Source organism: Lissotriton vulgaris, chromosome 3_1, assembly GCF_964263255.1.
Source record: "Lissotriton vulgaris chromosome 3_1, aLisVul1.2, whole genome shotgun sequence".
NCBI classification, from domain to species: domain Eukaryota; kingdom Metazoa; phylum Chordata; class Amphibia; order Caudata; family Salamandridae; genus Lissotriton; species Lissotriton vulgaris.
The window spans coordinates 1,586,539,168-1,586,565,804 of record NC_141689.1 but is presented as its reverse complement, the minus strand read 5'-3'; positions in this window follow the sequence as shown (position 1 = coordinate 1,586,565,804).

The window sequence follows — 26,637 nt, the reverse complement described above, 5'->3', positions numbered from 1 at the left end:
GGCCACCTCTCTCCGCCTAAGGAACTGGTTCAGTTGTTTTGGATCCTTGAAGAAATGTGCCTTCCCTTCCAACATAATTCTTAACGACAATATCTCAACTGGTATTATTCTTGAAGACAAATAAACATGTATGCATCAAGCATTATATAGGCAGACACAAGGAGACTCAATGGATGAAGTTTTGAAATGTGCTTGAGGCATCATATAATTAAAGTAGGAAATTTAAACAGTTGTATCTGCGCTGTATAGAATCACTTGCAAAAAACAACACGAATTGCACTTCGCGCTCAAAGTGTAGGTGACAGAGAAAGTGGCGACGCAAGTGACAATAGTGATCAGCAACAACGGCGCAAGGTGACAAAGTGTATATACAGTGTATTAAATGTATTAAATAAACAAAATGGCTCAAAACAATAGTTTGAAGTGTCTTTTTTCATTTATCGGAGGAATTTAACAGAGCCACATTGTGGAGTGCGCCTTCAATTGCACTGAACGGTTGACGGCATTTCGATCCTCTTTATTCAGGATTATCTTCAGGAACGGGTTAGTGGTAAAAGACGGTGCTGTACAGGGAGGAAAGCCGAGGGTGAGGATAGGAAGGGGAGGGGAAACTCAGGGATGAGTATGCGGCGGGGGGAGGGAAAGGGGGGGGTGGGGGTGAAGGAGCAGCGTGTGGCTGGGTCAGGGGCTGACTGGATATGGGAAACCCAAGTTGGCTGCAGGGTAAGGAACAGAGGAAGGGACAAGGATGAGGCTTGAAGAAGGAGGTGGGGAGGGGCGGGGAATCAGGTATGGCAGTTAGGAGAGAAATGCATGTCCAGTATCGCGTGCTAGGATTGAGCAAGGAGTGGGAGTAGTGGGGGTAGTCGGATAAGCTGGGGGTAATGGGGGGTAGAAAAAGGGTGAAGTGCCATCGAATGCAAGATGGGTCCGCGGTGTTTACGGTCAGGTGAGGCGCGCTGAAGAATACCATCAAGGTGTTCACCCAAGGGGCCCAGGCACAACCTGTGGTAGGGAGGGAGGCCTGTTGAGCCGGCAGACGGCAATGTCGAGGATATTTGAGCTCGGCAGGTGGAAGGGAGGGACACAGAGGAGCAAGCCATGAAGGTAGTGCATAGTCAAGCGAGCAGACAGGCGTTAAAGAAATGGGGAGGGGGGGGCCTGTGGGTGGGCCGAGCAGAGATGAAGAGCGGTGTACCTGGTAGGGCCTGCGGCTGCCGGGGCAGGAGCGGGAGTGGAGTGACGGTCGGCATCGGTAGAGTCAAGATCCTGCGGGAAAGGATAAAAAGGGGAAGGTGGGTAAAAAACGGAAGGACTGTGGTATGTGAAGGAAAGGTGACGGATTATGTACCTGATCGCAGTAGCGTCCTGGACGAATTAGGCAATGTAGGTAATTGGGCTCCGTAGACCGAGTCAAGCGGTCATCGGTGGAGGTATCAAGCACTCATAGGCTCCGGGGTTGAAAGCCTAAAGGTAAAAACGGGGGCCAGTGAGAACGCCTCTGGTGGCGGGCGGGGGTGGAGGCATGTGAGTTGTACAAAAGAGGCTCACCTGGGGCTGAATCAATCAGCGGGAATTCATACGAACCTGCCACGATTGTGTGCAGGGTTTGGTGGGCGTATGACCTGTTCCGGGGGAGGGCGCGTCACCCGGGTCACGTGGTGCCATCGTGGGTGTGCAATGACGAGGGAGGGGGCGGAGAGAGGGTGGGGAAGGGAGAGGCAAAGGTAAACAATCTCAAGAGCGAGCTACAATTGAAGAATGAATATACAATACAATTTCTAATAAAGCAAAACAACTCTTTGCAACGTAAGCATAGTTTTGGAGAAAAGAAGGCAACTGAAACAAATCAGAAGGACCAAATCCCTGTTAGGTAGATACAATCTATCATATTGGAAACAACACAAGGCACAGAAGCAATAAACCATTTAAAAGTCCTGTATGAGAAAATTACATTTTATATGCGCGCTGGGTGGAATCATGGTGTTTGTCAATCAGAAACAGAGTACTCAGAATGCGGTACAAGAAGGACAGAAGGGATACAGCAAGGGTGTCCAAGGGGATGGAGTACCCTGGGTAAATGGACAATGAGTAGTGAGATCATCAGATGGTAATGGTGCTATTCTACTCATCAATTGTGTTGAGCCCATTATTTACAGAATTTCATAAGGTGTTCCATTTGCACTCGCAGCTGTTGAGGAGTGTTTTGATGTTGCCTCCTCTGGTGGGTGAGGTGGGCTTATCTATCACCTGCCAGGTGATGTCCGTGTCAAGATGGTTCTTTTCCAGGTAGTGTGTTACCAGAGGCGCAGTGAGGACTTTACAGTGGATCCGGCTCTTGTGTTGAATAATCCTTTGTTTCACCATCTGGGTGGTTTGGCCCACATAGAGCAGGTTGCATGGGCAACGGATGACGTAGATAACATTTTGCAACCTACAATTGGTATGGCTCTTGAGTGTGTATGTTTTGTCGTTGAATTGAAAGTTCTTAGTGTTCAATGTGAGGTCACATACACTGCAATTTTGGCATTTAAAGTAGCCAATGATAGGTGCAAAACCCCAGGCAGCGGTAATGGTGTGTTTATTCATCGGTTTCTCTGGCCATGTGATTGCATGCACCAAGTGTGTGGCCAAGTTATCCCCATGTTGGTAGGAGAATAGTGGTAGCTCCTTGAATGGTTTGAAGGGGCGTAACACTGTCCAATTATGTTTGATGATTTTGTCTATTTGGTTGCTGCATGGGCTGAATTTGGAAACAAAGGGTATTCTGGTTATAGCTGTTTTTGGTTGGGGTGTCAAAAGATGCTCGCAGTGGCAATACCAGGCCCTTTTTCCAGCTCTGGTGATGAGGCGTTTCGGGGATCCTCTATTGTACAGTTTGTTAATGAGGATGTCAGACTCGCGAAAATAGTCCTTGCGCCATTTACTGTTCCTACGAATGAGTAAGAACTGGCCAAAGGGGAGCCAATCGCAAAGGCCGCATGAATGATATCTGTTGTATTGTTAGAGGGTGTTCCTCTCTGTAGGCTTGCTATACAGGCCGGTACTGAGTTTGTCATCCTCGGCGTGAATAAGAACATCCAGGACGGGTATATCATTGTTCTTAGAGTCCCAGGTGAATTTGAGGTGATTCTGTGTTTGATTCAGCCAGTTAATGAAGGGGTGCAGGGTTTCTGTTGTGCCGTTCCAAAGAAGGAGGATGTTGTCAATATATCGACGCCAAAGGTTTATGTTGGTCAAGAAAGGATTGAGGTTTGTGAGGATGAGTGTCTTCTCCATGTTGTGGACAAACAAAATGGCAAAGTTGGGGGCAAAGCATGCCCCCATAGAGACTCCTTTGATCTGTAGGTAGAAAGTGTCATGGTTAAGGAAGTAATTGTTCCCTAGGGTGATGCGTAAGAGGTCCATGATGAACTCTGTGGGCACACGGGCGGGTAGGGGTCTTGCTTCAAGTAGTCCCTTAATTACACCAAGGCCTTCTTTGTGTTGAATATTTGTGTATAATGATTCTATGTCCAGTCCCACCATCAGGTCCGTGTCGGGTTTGAAGGGTCTGTCTTCTATGGTGGTAATGAGATCCATGGTATCAAGGATGAATGTGCAGTTATTGGGACGAACTCTTTGATGATGACATCAAGGTGTTGGTCCAGAGGTTCGAGGATAGACCCACATCCTGAGATGATGGGGTGGCCAGGGGGGTTGGTACTGTCTTTGTGGATCTTTGGGAGTATGTAAAGTACCGGGGTTCTTGGGTGTTGGTTGTTGAGGAAATTGTACTCCTTTTGAGGTATCATGTCGAGGGATCTTGCTAGTGCTGTGGTTTGTTGAATTTTTGTTTTGATGTTGGGTAAGGGATCCCTGGTGAGAGGGCAATAGTGGTTGAGGTTGGCCAATTGTCGTTTGATTTCTTGATCGTATTTGTCAATAGCCATGATCACTATGCCACCCCCTTTGTCAGCAGGTTTTATTATCAGTTTGGGGTTGTTCTTCAGTGTGAGCAAGGCTTGTTTTTCTGTAAGAGGTAAGTTATATGGTACGTATTCGAATTGTGATTTGAGGTCAGCCCCATCCTGCATGACTAGGCGTTCGAAGGCCAATATTTCTGGGGGCATTGTGGAAGAGGGGGGATTGAAAGTAGATGGTGGATGAAAACGTATTGCAGATGGTTGGCGGGATACTGGTTTATCAGAGAAAAATTGGTTTAGTCTAATGCGGCGGAAAAACGTCAGTAGAATAGACTGGAGTTCAAGACAATTGGTGCATTCAGTAGGCACAAAGCTCAAGCCTCTGGATAGGAGCTGGGTCTCATCATGGGTGAGGATGTAATTGGATAGGTTGAATATGGGTATGGACACTGGATCCGGAGTTGATGTGGTAGGGGCGTTGGGTTCGGACCCAGGATCATTGACGGTGCTTAATGTTGTGGCCCCGATTGGTAAAACCTATTGCGGGTTTGCCTCTCTCCTGCGAATTGGGGTTGATACTGTTGATTTCTGGGTGGTCTGGTATGTGGTTGGCCGTGTCCGCAGCCTCGTCCTAAAAAACCGGGAGGAAGTAATGGCTGTGGTCTGTTCATGGCTCGAGATGCACTCGTTCCTTCGCCTGCGTCTGTTTCCTCAATTGAGGTATTAGATGTGTCCAAGAATGTGATCTGTTGGTTGCTGCGATATCTTCCCCAGTGCGAGTTCTTGGTGGGATGTATGGAGTATTGTAGAATTCCTCAAGGAGGTATGGGTAGGTTTGTTCTACTTTGTAGAATTTGATGTCTTTTTGGATTTTCGGGATATTTTTATTAACCCCTTCGATGCTCATGACGAGCTCAGCTCGTCATGAGGTATACCTCTTGTGTGCTCATGACGAGCTGAGCTCATTATGACCACACCCATTTACATTGGGGCCCAGCACAGGAGGGGAATCTTGCACGCAGCGATGGTGTTAATTTCAAAAGTGTTAAAGGTGGAGATAGTATTGTTGATTTTTTCCAGGCGATTATTAGCATCCGTGATGGAAGAGTACACCAAAATCCATCTTTCAAGTTTGGCTATCTCCTCGAGTTCTTTCTGACTGTTCAATGGCGGTGTCATTGCCAAGCACCGTCTAGTGGCGTGAGCAAGTTGTTGCCAGATGACTGAAACCAGTGCGGAATTTCGGATCTTGTGTGAAGATAGCCAGTGTGTTTCTGATCTGAAGACCTAAAGGAATGACGCCAGATTTCAAGCAGTCCGTGAGCATGCGTGCATGGAGTTCTATTCTTATCTGCTTTTTCTTTAGTATTTCCAATTTCTCTAATAACACACGGGAAGTACTGGCCATGGGGGTACTGGTGGTCGTATTGGAAGGCCCTGAAAGGAGTGAAGGGCCGCCCATTACGTTTTGGATATATTCATCTGATTAGGATAGAGTCTCCTTAGACATCCTTGATGGCAATAATGTGACAACAAGGAGTATGGACCACAGGAATGGGTCAGAAAGTAGGGGCCCATAGGGCACCAACTCTCGCAGTTCAGCAACTGCTCACAATCTTGTAGAGAACTACAGGAGTCTAACCCTTAAACCACGTTGAGATTAGGGTGAGTAAATGAAACATAACGACAATATCTCAACTGGTATTATTCTTAAAGACAATTAAACATGTATGCATCAAGCATTGCATAGGCAGACACAAGGAGACTCAATGGATGAAGTTTTGAAATGTGCTTGAGGCATCATATAATTAAAGTAGGCAATTTAAACAGTTGTATCAGCACTGTATAGAATCACTTGTAAAAACAACCCGAATTGCACTTTGTGCTCAAAGTGTAGGTGACACAGAAAGTGGCGATGCAAGTGACGATAGTGATCAGCAACTACGGCGCGAGGCAACAAAGTGTATTTACAGTGTATTGAATGTATTAAATAAACAATATGGCTCAAAACAATAGTTTGAAGTGTATTTTCTCATTTATCGGGGGAATTTAACAGAGCCACATTGTGGAGTGCGCCTCCAATTGCGCTGAGCGGTCGACGGCGTTTCGATCCTCTTTATTCAGGATCATCTTCAGGACCGGGTTGGTGGTAAAAGACGGTGCTGTACAGGGAGGAAAGGTGAGGGTGAGGATAGGAAGGGGAGGGGAAACGCAGGGATGAGTATGGGGCGGGGGGGCATCATATAATTAAAGTAGGCAGTTTAAACAGTCGTATCAGCACTGAATAGAATCACTTGTAAAAACAACCTGAATGGCACTTCGTGCTCAAAGTATAGGTGGCACAGAAAGTGGAGACGCAAGTGACAATAGTGATCAGCAACGACGGCGCAAGGTAACAAAGTGTATTTACAGTGTATTGAATGTATTAAATAAACAATATGGCTCAAATCAATAGTTTGAAGTGTCTTTTTTCATTTATCGGAGGAATTTAACAGAGCCACATTGTGGAGTGCGCCTTCAATTGCGCTGAACGGTGGACGGCGTTTCGATCCTCTTTATTCAGGATCATCTTCAGGACCGGGTTGGTGGTAAAAGACGGTGCTGTACAGGGAGGAAAGGAGAGGGTGAGGATAGGAAGGGGAGGGGAAACGCAGGGATGAGTATGCGGCAGGGGAGGGAAAAGGGGGGGGCGGGTGAAGGAGCAGCACGTGGCTGGGTCAGGGGCTGACTGGATATGGGAAACCCAAATGGGCTGCAGGATAAGAAACAGAGGAAGGGGAAAGGATGAGGCCTGAAGGAGGAGGTAGGGAGGGGCGTGGAATCAGGTATGGCAGTTAGGAGAGAAATGCCTTGTCCAGTATCGCGTGTTAGGAATTAGCAAGGATGGGAGTAGTGGGGGTAGTCAGATAGGCCGGGGATGAGGGGGGAAGAAAAAGGGTGAAGTGCCATAGAATGCCAGATGGGTTCGCGTTGTACGGTCAGGTGAGGCGCGCTGAAGAATACCATCAAGGTGTACAACCAAGGGCCCAGGCACAACCTGTGGTGGGGAGGGAGGCCGGGTGGGCTGGAAGACGGAAGGTCGAGGATAATGGAGCTCAGGAGGTGGCGGGGAGGGACACAGAGAAGCTAGCCATGAAGGTAGTGCGGAGTCAAGCGGGCCAGCAGTTAAAGAAATGGGGAGGGGGAGGCTGGGCCTGTGGGTGGGCCGAGCAGGGACGAAGAGCGGTGTACCTGGTAGGGCCTGTAGCTGCCCGGGCAGGAGCAGAAGTGGAGTGACGGTTGGCGTCGGTAGAGTCAAGCTCCTGCGAGAAAGGGTATAAAGGGAAAGGTGGGTAAAAAAACAGAAGGACTGCGGTACGTGAAGGAAAGGAGGCGGATCATATACCTGATCGCGGTAGTGTCCTTTATGAATTAGGCAATGTAGGAAATTGGGATCCGTAGACAGAGTCAAGGGGTCATCGGCGAAGGTATCAAGCACTCATAGGCTCCGGGGTTGAAAGTCTAAAGCTAAAAACGGGAGTCAGTGAGAACGCCTCTGGTGGCGGGCGGGGCTTGGGCTGAATCAATCAGCGGGAATCCATGCGAACATGCCACGATTGTGTGCAGGGATACAGTCCGTGAGTTAAAAGGACATGTCCACTTCCGGGGGAGGGTGCGTCACCCGGGTCACGTGGTGCGATCGTGGGTGTGCGATGACGAGGGAGGGGGCGGGGAGAGGGCGGGGAAGGGAGAGGCAAAGGTAAAGGTAAAGAAGCTCAAGAGCAAGCCACAATTGAAGAATGAATATAGAATACAGTTTCAAATAAAGCAGAACAACTCTTTAGCTGGCAGACCCCTGCAGGGGATCCCCTTCCTCCGAAAAGCACACAGACCGCCTAATCTATACGCATCCGTAATAACCCGAGCCACCCTTGAAACATGGGATCATGCCAATGTCAAACACAACCTAACTACCTTTCCCTCACCGGTGACTCCCATATTTGAGAACCCCGACTTCCACCCAGGTCTAGACGCAACCAATTCCGCACATTGGAGGTCCACAGGATGTCACTCCCTTGGCCATTTATTTGATGTAGATGGGATCATACCATTCCCTCAGCTTAAATTAGACTATGGGTTGCTTGAAACCGAACAACTGCACTACTTCCAGATCAGGCATGGGGCCCTGCATAGACAGGTCACACGCTTGGCTAGCAGACTCCTCACCCCCTTCGAAAGGTAGATATTAATCCCACGTACCTCGGATCAAAAAACTCATTTCATATCTCTATAAGATGTTGCTACACAAAAACACGCACATGTACAATGCCGGCTGTGAGTGCTGGGAATGAGATCTAGGCAGAATACTTAGGGCCAGACGTAGGTGGCAAAATACCGGTCAGTAACGCCAAAATTCGTTACATTTCTGCGTTACCGACCGGTATTTAGCCATGTGCGATGTAGGTGACTTTAAACCTACATGCAAAATAAGGAATCACAAAATAGCGATTCCTTAAATGCAATTTAAGTAGGACTAAAAAAGTGCACCTCAACCTTAAGGAATCGCTATTTACCACCAACTTCAAGTTGGTGGTAAGTAGCGATTTCCTTACAAAAAGCACTTTTTTGCTTTTTTTAATGTGGCACACATCCATGCCCTTAGGGCATGTATGTGCCCCACATGTGCACACATGCACATTTCAGGGGTGCAACAGGTTGTCCTTTGGACACCCTGGCACCCTTAAAATATCTCCCGCTAATAACCATTCGGTAATACAGAATTGCTAATAGTGAATCTCTTCCCATTAATTCCTATGGGCCTCCTAGCCCATAGGAATGAATGGCTAGGTATTCCTTAATAACCAATCGGAATTACGGATTCGTTATTAAGGAATGTTAAGGAATCGCTAATATTTTAGCGATTCCTACCCACATTCCATTTAGCGAGTCCTTAATAGCGATTCGGTAATAATCGCTATTAAGGACTCGCTAAATGGAAGTTACCTACATCTGGCCCTTAGTCGTAAGGCATGGGAAGGGATATATCATAGAGCCCGCCACTCAGCATACCATATGGGACTGACCGAAACCTTTACCAAACTGGTCACTTACTGGTATTATACCCCTGAGCAGTTACACTCAATGGATCCCTCTAAGGGAGCGGAATCCTGGCAAAATAAACCTTTTGCCAGACCCAAACCTTCCCTTTTTATGCATATAAGTCACCCTAAGGTAGGTGTTGGACAGCCCAGAGGGCAGGGTGTGATATATTTAAAAGGTAGGATGGGTACTTTTGGGTTTTTCGATTTTGCAAGACCTATCTCTCCCATAGGATAACATTGGGATTACCTTATTACACGTTATGTGTAGTTCCCAATTGTCAAGTGATAGACTTTTAAAGTTTGGTGTCTCTAGATTCATAATGTAAAATCTAAACTTATGGTTAAAATTGCAATTCTGAAAACGCGTGCCTACTGCCGGTCTCTGATCAGTTCGGCTTTGAGTATTGCCCCTCGACAGCCACACACAATGGGAGCTTAGGTGTTTCTTGATAGGTCATCCTGGAAGAAGGGGAGGTAGGAGCTGAATGGGCTGTGTCCTGTCCCCACACAAAGTGATTCAGATCCCCTCTGTAGTGAGTCTGGAGCTAGGCCAGGGAAGGAGGACCTCTGTGCACTCCAAAGTCATGCCTTTGAAGTCTCCCCCACTTCAGAGGCACTACTGGGTATAAGTACTAAACTTCATAAACCATCATTTCAGTACACTTCTGGACCTGTGAAGACTTTGCCAGGAAGAAGGACTGCTGTGCTGTGAAAGACTGCCACTCTGTTAGACTGTGGCTTTTCTGGACTCCTGCTTTGCTGTGCTGGCCTGCTGTCCCGCTGCCATCCTGCCTGGGAGAGAAGGACTGAACGTACATCACTTGAACCCAGAGGGACTTCCATAGCTAGCTGGCTGGCCTTCTGATCTGAAGTCTCAGGGGCATAAAGGATTTCCAACCAACCTGATTCTGCACCTAGACTCTGCAACCTATGAGTCTACTCTGCCGTACCGGCCGACCATGGCGGACGTGTGTTAGAGCCGCTCAGATAACAGCCCTAAACATAAGCCAAATATCCTGCAACGAGTAGCACAGAATCCCCCACAAAAGCTCCCACGCATGAGGCGGAGGACCCGAGCTGCGATCGGCTGAGCCCAGGGACATGCAAAACGGTAACAGCTGCCAGGCGGAGTTGCGGTGGGAGAGGCCTGGGATCCGTAGCGCAGCCGGGGCCCACATTGTATGCAACGCCGGGTGCTGTTGACTTCCGGGCGGCCGCGACTGACTTCCGGTCACCGCTCAGGAACGGAGGAGAGACGGTGAGCGGGGGCGGCCGCAGAGAGAGAGAGCACTTGCGGGAGTTCCGCCGACCATCGGCGCGGGACAGAATCTCCGGCGATACGCGGGAGGCCGCCCGGGTCGCGGTCCGACACGAAACTGGACCGGGAGCCGGCGGTAACAGACGCAGCAGGGCCGCCTGACGTGTAATAGTAGATGGGCGAGATCTGATCCAGGGACCCGGAAAGACAGGTGCCATGCACTAGCGACATGCCAATATACAAAAGCCAGGCTACAAGCGCTACATGCGCACGAATGCGGGACTATCGACGGATTGGGACTAAGATTGACGCAGTGAGTAGCGGATGGACGGCGATTAAAGACTACTCCTACAATAACCCTACCCAGATGAGAGTGGAATTCAGGAGCAATTACCTGACGTGACGTTGGTGCACTGTGAATAGCACAGGTGGGAGCCCCCCTCCCCCCCCCCCCATAGCACGCTCGAAGTAGCACCGCGAAATTGTGTGAAGTCACGGGGGTGCCGCGGTAATGAGCCCAAGTGAGGACTCCCTGCGCCACTGCGACTGGAAACACTGGGATCGCCGCAGGGTTGTGAGATATGGGGAAGAAAACCAGGCAACCAGGCACAGCGATGCACGCTACATTGCGCTCAGCCAGCTCTGATGACCCTCTGGCAACCTCCAATAACGAAATGATCCCGCCGACGGGAATGGTGTCACAGGAGGCCAAACTGGACTTAATCCTGACTGAAATCAGGGCCTCGAGGGAAGCATTGGAATCTAGAATGGACGCGATGTCGACTGGTTTGTCGCTGTTGAAGGCCGATCACCAAAAACTATCAGACGAAGATGCGGAGCACAAGCTGGCACTCGATGATCTGATCCCACAATCAATGGAGCACTCCGCGAAAATAGAGTCCCAGGAGCGGCAGCTGAAGGGTTTAAGAGACCGGGTGGATGATGCAGAAGGACGATTGCGCCGAAATAATATGCGCATTCTTGGAATTCCGGAGTGACGTGAGGGGGCTAACCCGACACAGTTTGTGGAGGACTGGCTAAAATCGGTGGTGGCTCCAGGAGACCTTACTCCGATGTTCAGTGTGGAGCGGGCACATAGAATACCGCCGAGGCCACCAAAACCGGGAGCTGTACCACGCCTGTTAATAGCCCGTCTACTACACTACAAGGACAGGGACACAGTCTTGAAGGCGGCGAGGGAGAAGGCACCGTTAGGTACGAAAACAAGACAATTTCGATATACCCGGACTTTGCCCCGGCAGTACAGAAAGCGAGGTCCTCCTTCCTGAGCGTGAAGCGTACCCTCCGGGAGCGCAACTTAAAATATGCCCTGTTCTTTCCGGCACGCCTCAAATTCCTACACGGGCACAAGTCTTATTTTTTCGACACGCCGGAGGAAGGGTCAGAATGGGTTGAAGTGGCGCTCTCACCGGACGCATCTCAAGATCCTATGGAAAATGCGACAAGAGAGAGGGAGATGGCCAATTCGAGGACGGGAGCAGAAACAGGAGACCCAAAGGACATGGAGTCGGGAGTGGCTGGAACACGTGCACAGAATGGACAAGGAGGAGAAACAGAGACGGTGCTGCTGACAGCGGAAGCTTGGCAGCACATGATGCCAGGAATGGAGCAGAAACACTTAGCAAAGGAAGCTCACAAACACTGGCTTCGGAATCAGACACTAGCCTCCAGCTGTTTCCTCGAATCACGGCGCAGATGACTCATGACTTCTGAATGACCACCCGAGAGCAGGGAGGCGGTAACGTATGCCTACGCCTAAAACACTTTCCCTTTTTTCTGACGTGGGGGAATAATGAATAGGACACATGTAACTATCAGGGCGACTAACACAGGGACTTTTGACCAAGACTCTGAATCGGCATGGAGGGGCACACCCCCCAAGCGAAAGCAAACAGAAGAAGTTGTGGTTTTACCCCTGTTGGATAATGTTGTTTGGTCTAGACAGTTAAAAGGAAGGGACCTTATAGTTGGGAACTTACGCACTAAAACAGCATATGAAATGTTTCACACAAAGTCACACAGGCTAGTAACACAGGCAAGACCGCCGGATCTGCATGATCAATGTAATGGCGATAGATAATATATATAAACTCTGCGCGTGGAATGTCAGAGGTATGGGATCAATCCATAAATGGCATAGGATATTGGCACAATTAAACAGAAGACAGGTGGTAATTGCATACCTGCAGGATACACACTTAAACAGCGCGGAAGGCGCCAAGGTGGCGAAGAAATGAAAGGGACAATTTTACGCTACGGCCTACTCTGCATTTTCCCGGGGGGCAGCTATCTGGATTAAGAACACAGTCCCATTTAAAGAACTAGAACGCAGAACAGATAGGAAGGGGAGATACGTATTTGTTAAGGGATTACTGGATGGAATTGTGGTAGTACTAGGCTGTATTTACGCCCCTAACACAGAACAGTCAAAATTCTTTGATACAGTCAGTGGAGTGTTATCTGACTGGGCTGAGCATACCTGGGTGCGGGGTGGTGACTGTAATGCAGTGCTGGACCTGACTCTAGACAGGTCTCATCCCCCGCTGAACGCAGCAGAAAGCAAGAAACAAACAGAAGCGCTAGCGTGCTGGGCAGCCGGATGGGAGTTAGTGGACGCATGGCGCATCAAAAACACGCATCATAGAGAATACACGTTCTACTCTCCAGTGCATAAACTACACACCAGAATTGACAGGTTCCTATGTTCTGATAAGATATCGGGGGCAATTGAAATGGTTGCGCACATGGGCAAAACACTGTCGGACCACGCCACTGTAGAACTTTCACTGCTGTGGGGGAAAGTCCCTACCCGGATCCCGATCTGGCGATTACCCCCGGAAATACTAGAAGACTCTGTTTTCAGGGAGACATTGAGAGACGCCATTTCTAGATATTTCACTGAGAACAACAACACAGCAGGGTCCCGACAGATAAAGTGGGACGCCTTTAAGGCGACCATACGGGGTGTGGCGATGAGCACGAAAGTGGGCATCAGATACTCAATACTAGAAAAGCTGAAGGAAGTAGAGGGCTCACTAGCAATGCTTGAAACTGAGGCAGCAGCGGTGGGTGGCAGACTGACGCAATTACAGGAGGCTCACATAAGGCACGCGGAGCTGCTTGAGGAGCTGTGCATAATCGATTATAGGGAATACACCTGCAGGCAACACTCACAGGCGGATAGATCGGGTCCCTTACTGGCCAGATTGGTACGCCATGCCCCTCCGTCTACCCCAATAGTGGAAGTGAAGGATGGGATGGGGGAAATAGTCCAAACTCAAATAAACATTAATGACACGTTCAGGAAATACTACACGGATTTGTATAGCTCACACGCACCAATGACGGACACTGACCTGGAGTCCTTCCTGTCGAACACACCCAGCCCACAGCTCACGGACGCCCAACGGAAATCGCTAGCTGACAAAATAACCATACCAGAAATTAGACAAGCTATCAAGGCCCTACCTAGGAACAAGGCCCCAGGGACTGATGGCCTACCGGCTGAATTCTACATGTCATACATTGACTTATTGGCCCCGTGCTTACATACGCTTTTCACCATATCGATGGACACACACACATTACCTTCTACTACACTGCAGGCGCTAATAGTTTCTCTCCTCAAACCGGGTAGGAATGCCCTACAACTGTAAAACGATAGGCCCTTGTCCCTGTTAAACACGGACTACAAAATCCTGAGCAAGATTTTGGCATTGAGATTGTCCCACTGTATACCGGATTTGATACACCCAGACCAATGTGGTTTTGTACCAGGTAGAAATACCGCCCTAAACCTGCGGAGATTGAGCCAGTTATTGCCGCTGGAGGGTGCCAGTAATAATACTGAAGGGTGCATTTCGCTTGGCCTGCGGCAGGCGTTTGATTCCCTGAGATGGGATTACATGTTTCGGATACTGGGCAAATTTGGCATACCACAGGAATACACTGACTGGGTAACACTACTGTACACACACCCCACGGCAAGGGTTAGAACAAACCGATGCATTTCAACTCAAATAGAAATACGGAAGGGGACGAGACAGGGGTGCCCGCTATCGCCGCTGCTGTTCATAATCGCCCTAGAGCCGCTGTTGAGCAAAATACGTATACTGGCGCATGCAAAAGGGATATTGAGACACTCCACACCTCACATAGTTTCGGCCTATGCAGACGACATTATCTTATACATTAAGGACATGATGAGCGAACCAGATCCCCTCCCAGCAATATTTGAGGACTTCAGGATAATATCAGGCTTAATGATTAATGAATCAAAGTCATAATGTTACGGCTTCAACACCTCCCTAGACATCACACATATTGGGTTTGGACCGTACTTATTTAAGGTGGCACCTATGACTTTTAAATATTTAGGTGTACAGGTATATAGAAGTGCCCGAGACCTGTTGGATGGTAACTTGGGCAAAGCGATCACTGCACTTAAAACGCAAATACAATTCTGGAATACACTACACCTATCGGTGGTTGGAAAGGTGGTGATTACCAAGGTGGTGGTCCTGCCCAGGCTTCTATATTTCTTCACTAATCTGCCTCTCGTGGTCCCATTGTCCTACTTCAAAACCCTGAACACACTCATAACGGAGTTGATTTGAGGTAAGGGCAGACGCCGGATCAGCCTTGCCAAACTGCAACTACCCACTGACAGAGACGGAATGGGAGTACCGGACTTGATAGCCTACGGTTACGCCTGTCAACTCCAATGGCTGGCCTACTGGCTAGCGGGACGTAACCTGCACGAAATAGGCATGACTGACATAGACAGGAACAGGGGCCCTATACACAGACTGCTTTTACCAGACGCCAGGACACCTGCCACGGCACCATACCTACTGACGCTTGCTCTTAAATACTTGAAGAAAGCAGTCAAATATACTAATGCAGAGACATCCTATGCGCCCTCTATCCCACTGTTGGGAATCCCAAGGGGAACAGATACCCTAACGGAACGAGCATTGCAGGGCTGGCATCAGGCGGGGGTCACGCAAGTAGGGGACTTCTTCGCGGAGAACGCTATAATGACACACACAGACTTTGTTCACCTTCATCATGCCCCTGTTAAGTTCTTCCTGTTGCACGCACAAGTTACACGATACATAACCTCGACATGGGCACGAGATGGGACGGGACCGCCAACGAACTCACTTATTACATGCAATATCTGATGGGTACAGGCAGCCCCTTGACGAGGTGGTTGTCGGCAGGCATCAGGGATGGAAGGGCGATTGCACTGCAAACCATTCGAACACGATGGGAAATGGACATGGGGCACACAATAGAAGACAGGGAATGGGACAAAATACTCAAGTTTCCCAAGAAAGTATCCCGCAATCAAAATTCAAATTCATTCAATTGATGATAATGTACAGGGCATACCTAACCCCACATGCTATACATACCATGTTCCCAGACGCAGAGGATTCCTGCCCCAGATGCAAGAGGAATGATGCGGGGTTGCTCCACATGTTATGGGATTGCCCCAAGTTTGGTTATTACTGGACAACTATCCACAGAATTATGGCGCAGGTGGCTCCGGGAAGACCATACACAACACCATCATATAGCCTGCTGGGAGTGGGGCATAGGGAAACCAAGAGAAGCGTTGCCTCCCGCTTTACTGACCTAGCGCTGCTACTAGGGAAAAGACTGATAACAATGCGATGGAAATCGCCTAGGCCCCTGGACCCTGAGGGATGGCACAACGAGGTATTGAGATGGGGCAAGGCAGAGGGCGTAGAACTAAAAAGGGAAGAACTTAGAGGTCTACGGAAAATACCTATATCATTAGAATGGGAAGCGATATTGTCAGAATTTGAGGCTTGTGCGGACACGCTCATAGACTGAGGGAATGAGAGGTAGTTGTAAGTATACAAATCTACTGGGTTCCTGCTGTGATAGAGGAAGTGGAATAGCGGTCTGGAGTGGGGGTGGCCTGGGTGGTGGCTTGGTGCAGATATGACGGGAATACCCACGTGAGCAGGGAGAACCGTTGATAATGTACAAACTATGTGTCGCGAATGCTGGATTATGTTGGAATTGAAATAAAGAACCGCAATTGTGTGAATAACGAAATGCTAGGAGTGCGGAAGGGGGGAGGGGGGTGTTCGAGCCTATGTTATGGGGAGCTATGCAAAAAAAAACAGAAAACTGTAAAATTATATAATAAATGCACAGAGGATTCAGAGATGTAAATGCAATGACTATGCACATGTGAACCATCTGATTATCTGTACCATTGATTAGCACAATAAAGAAATTTTCACAAAAAAAATGAATCTACTCTGCCAAGTGTTGCCACCTGAGTCCTGGACCCTCAGAAGTGGGCCTAATGTGTATCTCCAGTGGAACAGATGCATTCTCTGCTGATAGAAGCATCTCCGAAAACAACTGACACATCTCCTTGGCTTAGAGGCACATCTTCGGGGAGAACTGCTGCATCGCCGCTGCTGCGTGGACGGGACCCGCCGCAAAAGACTTGCAATCACCAACGCCTCCTGCATCTGGAAAAGCATCTGCACAATGCTGTACCGGTTGAAAGCTCCTCCCATCACTCATTGATGCCAGCTTCGACGATGATGCACGCTCTCCACAGGAAAGGGACACGTAGTACCTTTAGGATTTTTGGACTACTGAGCTGAGGATCAAAATAAGTTAACCGCCCCATGGACTAACAGTAGGAAACTACACTTAATGTTCTATGTTTTCTTGTTTTGATTGAACAAAATATATGTTTATTATTTAATGTTACACATCAGTTTATGTATGTTTGTTCCTGGATTTGTTCAACAACATTGTATGCACATGTGTTTGTGTTTGATGGTGTTATGTGTATATTCTTATTTCATTTGACTGTATGCCATTGTTTTTATGTTTACCAATGAAGAAGAATAACACTGATGATATACACAATTCTTGTTTTATCTTACACTTTTTAGGTAAATAGTAAGATCTGTAAATATGACACATGGTATATTCAGTGTACAGTTTGTCTGATTTATAAAATGTATCAGTAATCATTGACTGACGCTCAGAGAAATAATGTTGAGACATTTTTCTTTGGCAACTCTTCTAAGATTGATGGTATAGGGTGTATTCCCAAATATATAGGATTTCCACATTGCAGCTTCAGCTCTATTCGGACCCGACGCATCTCCTCTGCTGCACCTCGCATCCTCAACACCACACTTCGCATTGCAAGCCGCGTCAAATGGATCCTCAATGAAGACGGATGTGGACCTCATACCGTAGTCTCGCAGAAGTTGGAACCGGCGTATTGCCTTGGCTGCGCGACACATATTCATTGTGAATACATGCAAGTGCTCTGCATCCAGGATTAAGGTACTTTTTTTCAGCAGGCCTACCTGGGTGCCTGTATCTGGCCTACGCTCCATCATGGTTGGCCTGAACTTTTGACTTTGTCCAGGTCTGGTGCGACTAGGTATCCCAAATAGTGCGCTTTGCTTCTAGGCACTATTTTACTTAAAAACTTTGAAATTCAGTATCTCAAGTTCAATTTATTGGATTTTTGTCATTAAGACTTGTTTTATTTAGTACATTATGCTCTGCTGTTCTACCTTGGTGTGGAATCTTTTTGTGTGTTTTTTTCAGTTTTGCATAAATACTTTACGCATTGCCTCTAAGTTAGCCCTGACTGCTGTGTGCCAAGCTACCAGAGGGTAAGCACAGGATAATTTCAGGTTTGCCTGCTTCTTACCCTGACTAGGATTGTGGTTGCTGCTGTCATACCCCAGTCATTCTACAACCCAATGAAGGAGCCTGGGCCCACCTGCTCTGTTCAATCCAAGGTTTGGTCTCCGATGGTTCTTTCTTGTAGCATGAATGCGTAGTGGGAAGAAAAGGTCTTGAATCACTTGTAATACGGTGTAACACAAATGGCTATGCAAGAACCCAAATTGACAACCAATTAAAGGTTAGTTAGTTTAATTAAAAATTCAAAAATAGTTGGACATACACAACTCTTAACATGAGAATATAGAAATTCAAGGGAAATAGAATGAAACCAAATCTCCTAAAAAGGTGCACCCGGTAGAGCATGCATATAACAACAAGTTCTATGACGATTATGCATGAGATGAGAACACAAAAGTTCAAGTCTCCTTGCATTGGCACTTCTTCTGTATACAGCATTTAATTCTAACTATCCCTACTCTAACTCTAAAGTGGCATCCCTAAGTTAGAATATAAGCAAAGAGTGTTGAAAAGAAAAGGTGTCAGTTGTCAAAGCCTTTCTTATAAGGTGTTTCACCATAGGATGGGTCTGGGGCATTAAGCCACAAGCAGTTAACTACGGCATATGGCCAAACAGAGTTAAGCAACTAACTAAGTAAATAAAACAAATTACATTGTGGGCGCTGCATGGCAAATGGCGATGCTGGGCATGCAATATAATCAGTTTTATTTATTTTGTTAGTTACTTAACTCTGTTCAGCCGTATTCCGTAGTTTACTACCCCCCAACCTGCCCCTACCCCACCATGCCTTACCGCCCTGCAGCACTCCCTCCAGGAGGCGCTACTGGTCATGGGCAACAGTATATCTGCAATCCTTTACAAATCACTTCTACGTTTTGGATGTTCTTTGTCACTGATATTGTCAAATTTGGCAACATTTTGCGTTTAGAATGGAACCCTACTTGGTATATCACATCTCATAAGACAAGATCAGTTGGACTGCAGGATTGTGGAGCTCACTCTTGAGACACCTAGTAATGGCATACAGTATCACAGGGTTGCAATGCTCATCCTAAAATGACCTAGTAAAAACCTGTAAAACTTCAGGCTTACTCCTCTCACTCACTGGGACACCTAGTAACAAACTGTGATAGTGAAAACTTGTGCTGCTCACTCGCTGGACATCTAGCTCTGACAGCCAATAGGTCTAACTTTAATGTGCTAATGCATGCACATAGGAATTGGGCATGCCTGCATTTGCAAGCACTAGCAAATTAAAAGCAGACCTTTTGGCTTTGTCATTGATAGTTTTTTTACACACATCGACATTCAACAGTACAAGCCCTTGAGGCTGCAGAAAAAACAGAAGAGAGGATTTGTGTTTACTTACATTCAGATTAATTCTGCTGAATGAATTTAAGACTGAGGTTGAGCATAGATATTTGTTATAAAGTGTTTATTCATTGCTAAGCTACCAAAACTCCGAACTATTCTATTAACTTTCATGTACTGAAACATACTTGCGCTTCCAATTTAACAATGGGATACTCTAAATATTTTACTAAATTTGTTTCAAGATGTCCCTTTATGAATTCCAGCCTTCTACACAAGATAATTAGAGTTGTGCTGAAATAGCTTGTATTCTGGAAAGCACACATTCGCCATGAACGGGTCTCTTGGCACTAACTACATATTTTTAGAAATGGGGGTCTCTGGTTGGCAAGCGTTTGCACCTTTGTCCAAGTAGGGGCCCTTCCTTCTAGTCAGAATAAGGGAGTTACACTGCTAAAAAAAACCTTGCTCACCCCCTTGGTAGCTTCGCATGAGCAGTCAGGCTTACCTTAGAGGCAAGGCAGTGTGTAAAGCATTTGCACATAACCAACCGCAACAAAGTGAATACACTACAAAAGGACACCACACCAGTTTAGAAAAACATCCAATATTTTTATATATCCAAAACAAGACCAAAAAATATAAAAGTCCACCATACCGTTCTCAGAAATCTTCAATAATCAATAATAGACTTAAAATACAGTTACTTGAAGTCGATAGCACCGTCACGTCATCGTGAACAACAAGTCCAAACAGTTCTGGCTCACCGCTTGCATTGTGGGCCAGCTACGGTGTCAGAAGGACCTTCAAAACAGTACCTTCAGAAATGTGGTGCGTCAGCGACCTCTCGATGAGCCCCAAAGAGCCGGCGTCCGCAGGTGTCGGTTCAGGAGGTCAGTGCAGGAGTTGTTGGGCTCTTGAAGTCACACACGTTGCAGATTGAACTCCTGGAGGATGGAGTCAGAAGCACTGGCGTCGGCAGGCATCGGGGCTGTGGTGCGAAGTGCAGCGGTGCAGTGCCCTCAGGTCGCGGTGCAGGCAGCAGCTCAGTGACAGTCGTCCAGCAGCATTGGTGAGACCAGGGCTGTGGTGCAAAGTGATACTGTGCTCGTCGCAGTACTGGGAGGTCACTGTGCAAGCAAGGTCACCGTCGCTGCTGAAGCGATGTCATCGGCTGAGGAACTAGAGTCGATGGCGCCAGCATTGGTGGGCCAAAGCTGCGGTACAGAATGAGAACGGTGCGTAGTCTAACTTACGACCGGTACCCTTGAACCCCGTTGCAAACAGCGCGTCAATGTCGACATGGAGAGGCGTCGTCGGGGATTCCAAGGCAGCGTCGTGGAGCGAAGAGTGTGGTGCCCACAGGTCACGGTGCAAGCAGCGGCTCGGTGGCGGTGGCAGGTGGCATCGTCGGGTGGCGTGGTCAGTGAGACCAGCATTGCTGTGCGGCAGTGTCATCTGCAGTGCTTTCAGGACACAGAGTCGGTAGTGGCATTGTAGACGTGTTGGGTTGCTTTTTCTTCTGCTGCAGTACAAAGCACACAGTCCCCAGTGCTGATGGCAGAGGAACTTGAAGTCTTTGCTGTTCCTGAGACTTCTTGAAAGGGGGCAAGCTCTACCTCAAGCCCTTGGAGAAACTCACAAAAAGGAAGTTGCAGAAAGTTCAGTCCAGTCCTTTCACTGCCCAAGACAGAAGCAGCCACTGCAGGCCAACACAGCAAAGCACACAGCAAAGTGGTAGTCTCTCCGCACAGTTTCTCCAGCTCTTCTTCTTGGCAGTCTTCTTGGTTCCAAAAGAGTTCTAAAGTTCTGGGGTCTCTGCCCCAATATGTATACCCCAAATTCCTTTGTCCTCTCAGGCAGAGAGTGTCTGTGCTTAGTCCAAACCAGTTCTATCCTCTCTGGCCTCCCACTACTCTAAATGCAGCCCAGGTCTATTCAGCCCAGCTCTGACCCATCAGACTCTCTGGAGCCAATGTACTTCCCCAGCCTCTGTCACTCCAATGCCAGACAGTCAATCCACATCCTAGCAGAGGCACACAAGGTGGCTAAGCAAGAAAATACCTACTTTCTAAAAGTGGTATTTTCAAACACAGAATGTAAACTTTATTTTTCTATCTGGCCCCAGTGGGAAGTTCTATATATAAGATGTTCTAAATTAACTCTGATGCTTTCCTATGGGCCAGATAGCCTTTCAATATTGAAAAACGAAATTTGCAGTATTTCACTATCAGGACATGCCACGCACATCAGGGCATGTCCTACCTTTCACATACATTTCACCCTGCCCACAGGGTTACCTTGGACCTACATTAGGGGTGACTTACATGTAAGAAGAGGGAAGGGTAGGCCCTGGCAAGTGGGTGCACTTGTTAAGTCGACATGGCAGAACTAGACTACACACAGACACTGCAGTTGCAGGTCTGAGTTACCTTTGAAGGGCTGCTTGTGTGGGTGGCACAACCAGTGCTGCAAGCCCACTAGCAGCATTTGATTTACGGGCCCTGGGCACACACAGTGCACTTGACTAGGGACTGATTAGTAAATCAAATGACCAATCATGGGACCACCAATCCATACCAACAATTTACAAAAGGAGCACTTGCACTTTAACACTGAACAGCAGTGAGAAAGTGTGCAGAGACACTAAACCGGCAAAAATAGAGTCAAAACCGGGAGGTCAGAAAGCAAAAAGACAGGGGAAACACACCAACAGATGCCAAGTCTAACACATAATTATTTTTACCGTACTCAGTGGCATTCATTTTATTGCCCTTGGAAGGATGGAAGGCTGAAAGGGCCCTCCTGAATTGGAATCTGGGATCTTGGGGTCAAAGACAGACACCAGTAGTGGACACAGGTACTTCAGTCAACAGTAGACCTGCCTTATGTGTGCTCTCCCATCCAAATTGCCTACTTTCACACTCTACACAGCAGCGCAGCAGCACTCTTCCTCGACGTTTTAAAATTTGAGCCGAAGGCCTTGTTGATTGCCAGCAAGATCGAACAACGTACTATTTAGCAAGATTGGTCATGCATTTTTTATGCTTAGAGAATCTACTATTCTACTGTAATATGAAGATCATGCAAAACAGTAATTTAAAAAAAATTAAATTGCATTTCTGTGTACTAAAGGCTGTGATATAATAAACCACTAGAATGACCTCGTAAGATGTACAAGCCAAGGTCCAACAAAGTGACTTGTATTTCTATATTAATAGATTATAAAATAAGCATCTTGAACTTAGAAGTCTCCCAACAATCCAGTTACTACTTCTCTCTCCCTTGTTCAATACGGATATAATTGTATACTATCAAATAATTATCTAGTCTGTGTCCTAGGTAGGTGGAACTAGTCAGCTATTTGTGGAGAAGTGTGGCTCAATGCTTAGAGCGGCAGACCTTGATGCAGAACGCTGGCCAGGGACCAGGGTTCGATTCCCGCCTTGGCGGGTCTTGGGCTTAAATTCCTCTGACTGGATATTCTCGCCTCAGTGCCGATTCTAAGCATGGGTCCCACGCTGCAACTCTGGGCAATAGCTTACTTAGTCTCCACAAAGGCCCCCTGATACACAAGGGATGCCTGGTTTCACCATGAGATGCCCAGGAGTGGACACCCCACAAGGAAAAGCCAGGAGGGGTTCCCTTGTGGTAGGAGTACAAGTGCCGGGATGCCTCCGGGTCACTGTTCGCGCTATACAAATACGCCACATTTACATTTACACATTTGGCTGATCATACAAATCTTAATTTTGAACTTCCTCGGCTTCCATCAGATTGAGGGTTTGCGATGGCTCATGGGTGAAGGAAGGTTCCAAGTAATAGGGTGAGTCAGTTTCAGTCTATCTATAACTGTAGATAAAGTATGAAGTTATTACGTCAAGTTCGGCTCTGCTTCTAAAAGTCAGCAGACTAGTTTCATCAGTGAGTTACTAGTCTTCCTTTCTAGACATGATATGTTTTTGTCACCAGAGGTTCAGCCTCTGCCTCTACCCTTTCATTGCCCCACTTCTTTCTGTCCCTGAGCTCGATGCAATTTCGCATTATCTTCTTCTAATACAGAGATAGCTCCTTTGGAGACACAGATGTAAATACGGGGCCATGTAAAGATGACGAGGAGGTACAGCAAGGATATGTCCGTGCCCATTTTCTTTTCAACATTTTTACTAATTGCCTTGATGGCTATTTTGGACTCCACAAATCTTTGGCAGCTGATGACTTTTAAAAGCGTTTGGGCGCAAAGGTTAGTGAGTGAGCATGACATAAGGAGGTTTCAGGGGTTAAAGGAAAAATAGAAAAATATAGGGTCAAATGGTAGGAGCATTTTAAAGTAAATCTGTGATGAAGAATGTGATTAAAAATATTATGATATATAGTTAAATCTTCTGGTTTCCAGAGGGCAAAGGGACAAATGTGTTCCACAACTCTCAGAAACCCTTGCTGAGATGAGGAAGACGTCCTCTCCCAACTTGTCACGGTCTCTGATCACATTAAAACGAGGCATTTGTAGGGAATGGTGCACTGTTGGGTAGGTTGGTATTCAGAATTTCCTCTTTCCTGAACCGACATCACCAGTTACTCCTCTTGTGGGCAATGCACACTGGTCCAACACCAAGGTTGTTGGATTGACATGGTCAAATTCATCTGAGGGAGAGATGGGTGGACAGGACCAGCTGCGAGGGGGGTTATTCCAATCTTACAAAAGGTTCAGGATTTCTCCTCCACACCAAGGCTGTCAAAAACCAGACCTCTGCTGCCTCCATCTCTGTTCGTCCTGCACACAGGGGGCAGAAACCACTGACTTAATGCACACGGAGTGACATCATGCCACATGTGCCATTATTATCGATTTTGACTTTAATGCCACCAGCACGCTGCACTTGTCATTTGTCTATTAACGTTGTAAGTTTGTGCTCAGCATGCAAAGTGTTTTTGCTTACAATAGTCGGGAACTACCGATTATACTTCGCAGCTATGCATTTTCATACACTACTTCAACGGGGAAAATGTAGGCAACCATCACAGAACATTACTGCATCAACACCTTCTGGATCATCAACCTCAAAATACTTTTCCAACCTGTTATAACAGCTCTTTTCAGATCATTTTGATTGCTGGCACCATGTCTGGCACTGTCCTTGACTGGTTTGGGGTTTAAACCTCAACATTTTGGAGACAGACAACAGCACACAACCGCTGCGCATGTCACAGCTTGGATGTTGCCTAGCAGGCCTCACCCTATGCACCCAACATCAAATGGAACCCCACACATTTGTGAAGGATTTTAAAAGACAAGCCAGACAGGAGAGACTGTGCCATGAAATGGATGGTCAATGAGGGTGGAGTGGGATGGATAGATGTTGAGCCCTATTCTGGGTGACAGTCCTGCAGAGGCCCACTAGGGTTAACCTATGAACATGCTTTGGAAGAGAGACATTGTTTTGTGGATCAAAACCACACGGGGGGCTGAGGTTTGGAGATCGCAAACATACTGAGTGTCTACTGTCTGGGCCAAGTTAAGCAGATAGTTCGCCACAGAACCACTTCCTGCAGAGAGGAGTGAAGACAGTGCATCTGGCCACAAACTTTGATTTCTTGCGGGCGTTGATCTTCATGATTCAGGAAACACATTTCTGCATATAATTCTGTTCGCACTAATGGACAGAGACAGCGTCAATATTACAACTGATCGAGCAGAGTACAATTGTAAATTGATACTTGTATAGCGCACTACTCACCAGCAAGGGTCTCAAGGAGCTTGTACGAATACCGCTGTGGAACCCGTCCTGGCTTTCCCTGTGAGGCGTTCACTCCTAGGCACCCCCAAGGTAATAATATGTTATTTTAGTAGCTCGGGAATAGCAATTTCAATTATTTGAACATGCATATATTTTCATTATGTATCTTATGTAAGAATTGAATATTTTTCTGAAATAAAAATGTATTGATTGGTTTATTCCCTGTTTATCATTTGTACTCTTTTCTGCTGTCTTCAAAACATTAGGTTTTTATTTCCTCAGCATGAGCTAGTTTGTAGACTACACCCACTGCCTACTAAAGGAGACACTGTGTGACTTCCACGAGTAATTAATACCCCCACATTATATTTTTTTGTAAATTACTTTTGAATTGTGAAACAGAATAAGACTCTAGTTCCACGCCTAAATGCAAAGAATAAAAACAGTCACATTGTGTTCATGTGGAAGAAGGTATTGCATGGGCAGTCACAAAGTGTGGTCCAGTAGTGAAATCACTGGGTCTGCAGTCAGAAGCTCCTCGTTTTGACTCATAGACGTGCTGTGAAAGTACACAAATCATTACTACTGTCATTATTCATGCTTTCCAGGAGCACCCCTTTATTATGAGGAAACACACTATCTCACACCCTGTTTACAGCACAGTTCACTCAGAGTTCAGGTTCCTTTCAATTCATTGCATTGTGTGACTGATGATGCTGAAATAAAGGCCTTCCATAAAATGACCTCAATGTTATGTTATGTTATCAGCACTTTTATAGCGCACAGCTGCCCCAGCAAAGGGGCGTCCCGGCTCTTTGGACAAGCAAAAGACATAACACAAAAGACATCAGAGAATCAGATAGCAGGAGAGCAGAATGCTAAAGTACAGAAGGGAACAGATGGGTTTTAATAGCCCTCCTGAAATCAAGCAACTCATCCAGTGCACGAATTTGGGATGGAAGTGAGTTTCATAACTTAGCAGCTAAAACACGAAAGGATCGTCCTCCGGCTCGGCAGAGCTTGAACTGCGGAACCACAGCCAGGTTTTGACCCAAAGACCTCAAGGAACGAGAAGGAACATAGGGAATGAGAAGGTTCTCAAGGATCTGGGGGGAGGACAATTTAAGGATCTTAAAAGACAGACATAAGGTCTTAAAATCAATCCGTTGCGCCATGGGCAGCCAGTGTAGCGTCCGGATAGTTTCTTTCACGGAACAGAACCTCGGTAGACCCACAAGGGCTCTAGCAGCAGCATTTTGAACGCGCTGCATCCGGGCGACTTCCGCCTGATTGGCCCAATCACCATATACTTGTAAGTATTGAGCTGCCATGATGGCATTACAGTCATCCATTACCAAAATGGATTATCCATCACCGCTGACCTACATCTCTCTGATCCATGCTTCGACCATTCAGTTGTTATCCAGACATAATGAGTCTGAGGGTTGGGGGAGCTAGCCATAAGTGTGAATATTAAGCCTCACTTTCTTCATTGAAACTCTCTTATTGAGGTAATGCAGCCTAGGTTTTACATCTCCATGTACTTTCAATCTCATTGTTTCTAAGAGTTTGAGGGCTAAATATTTACTGT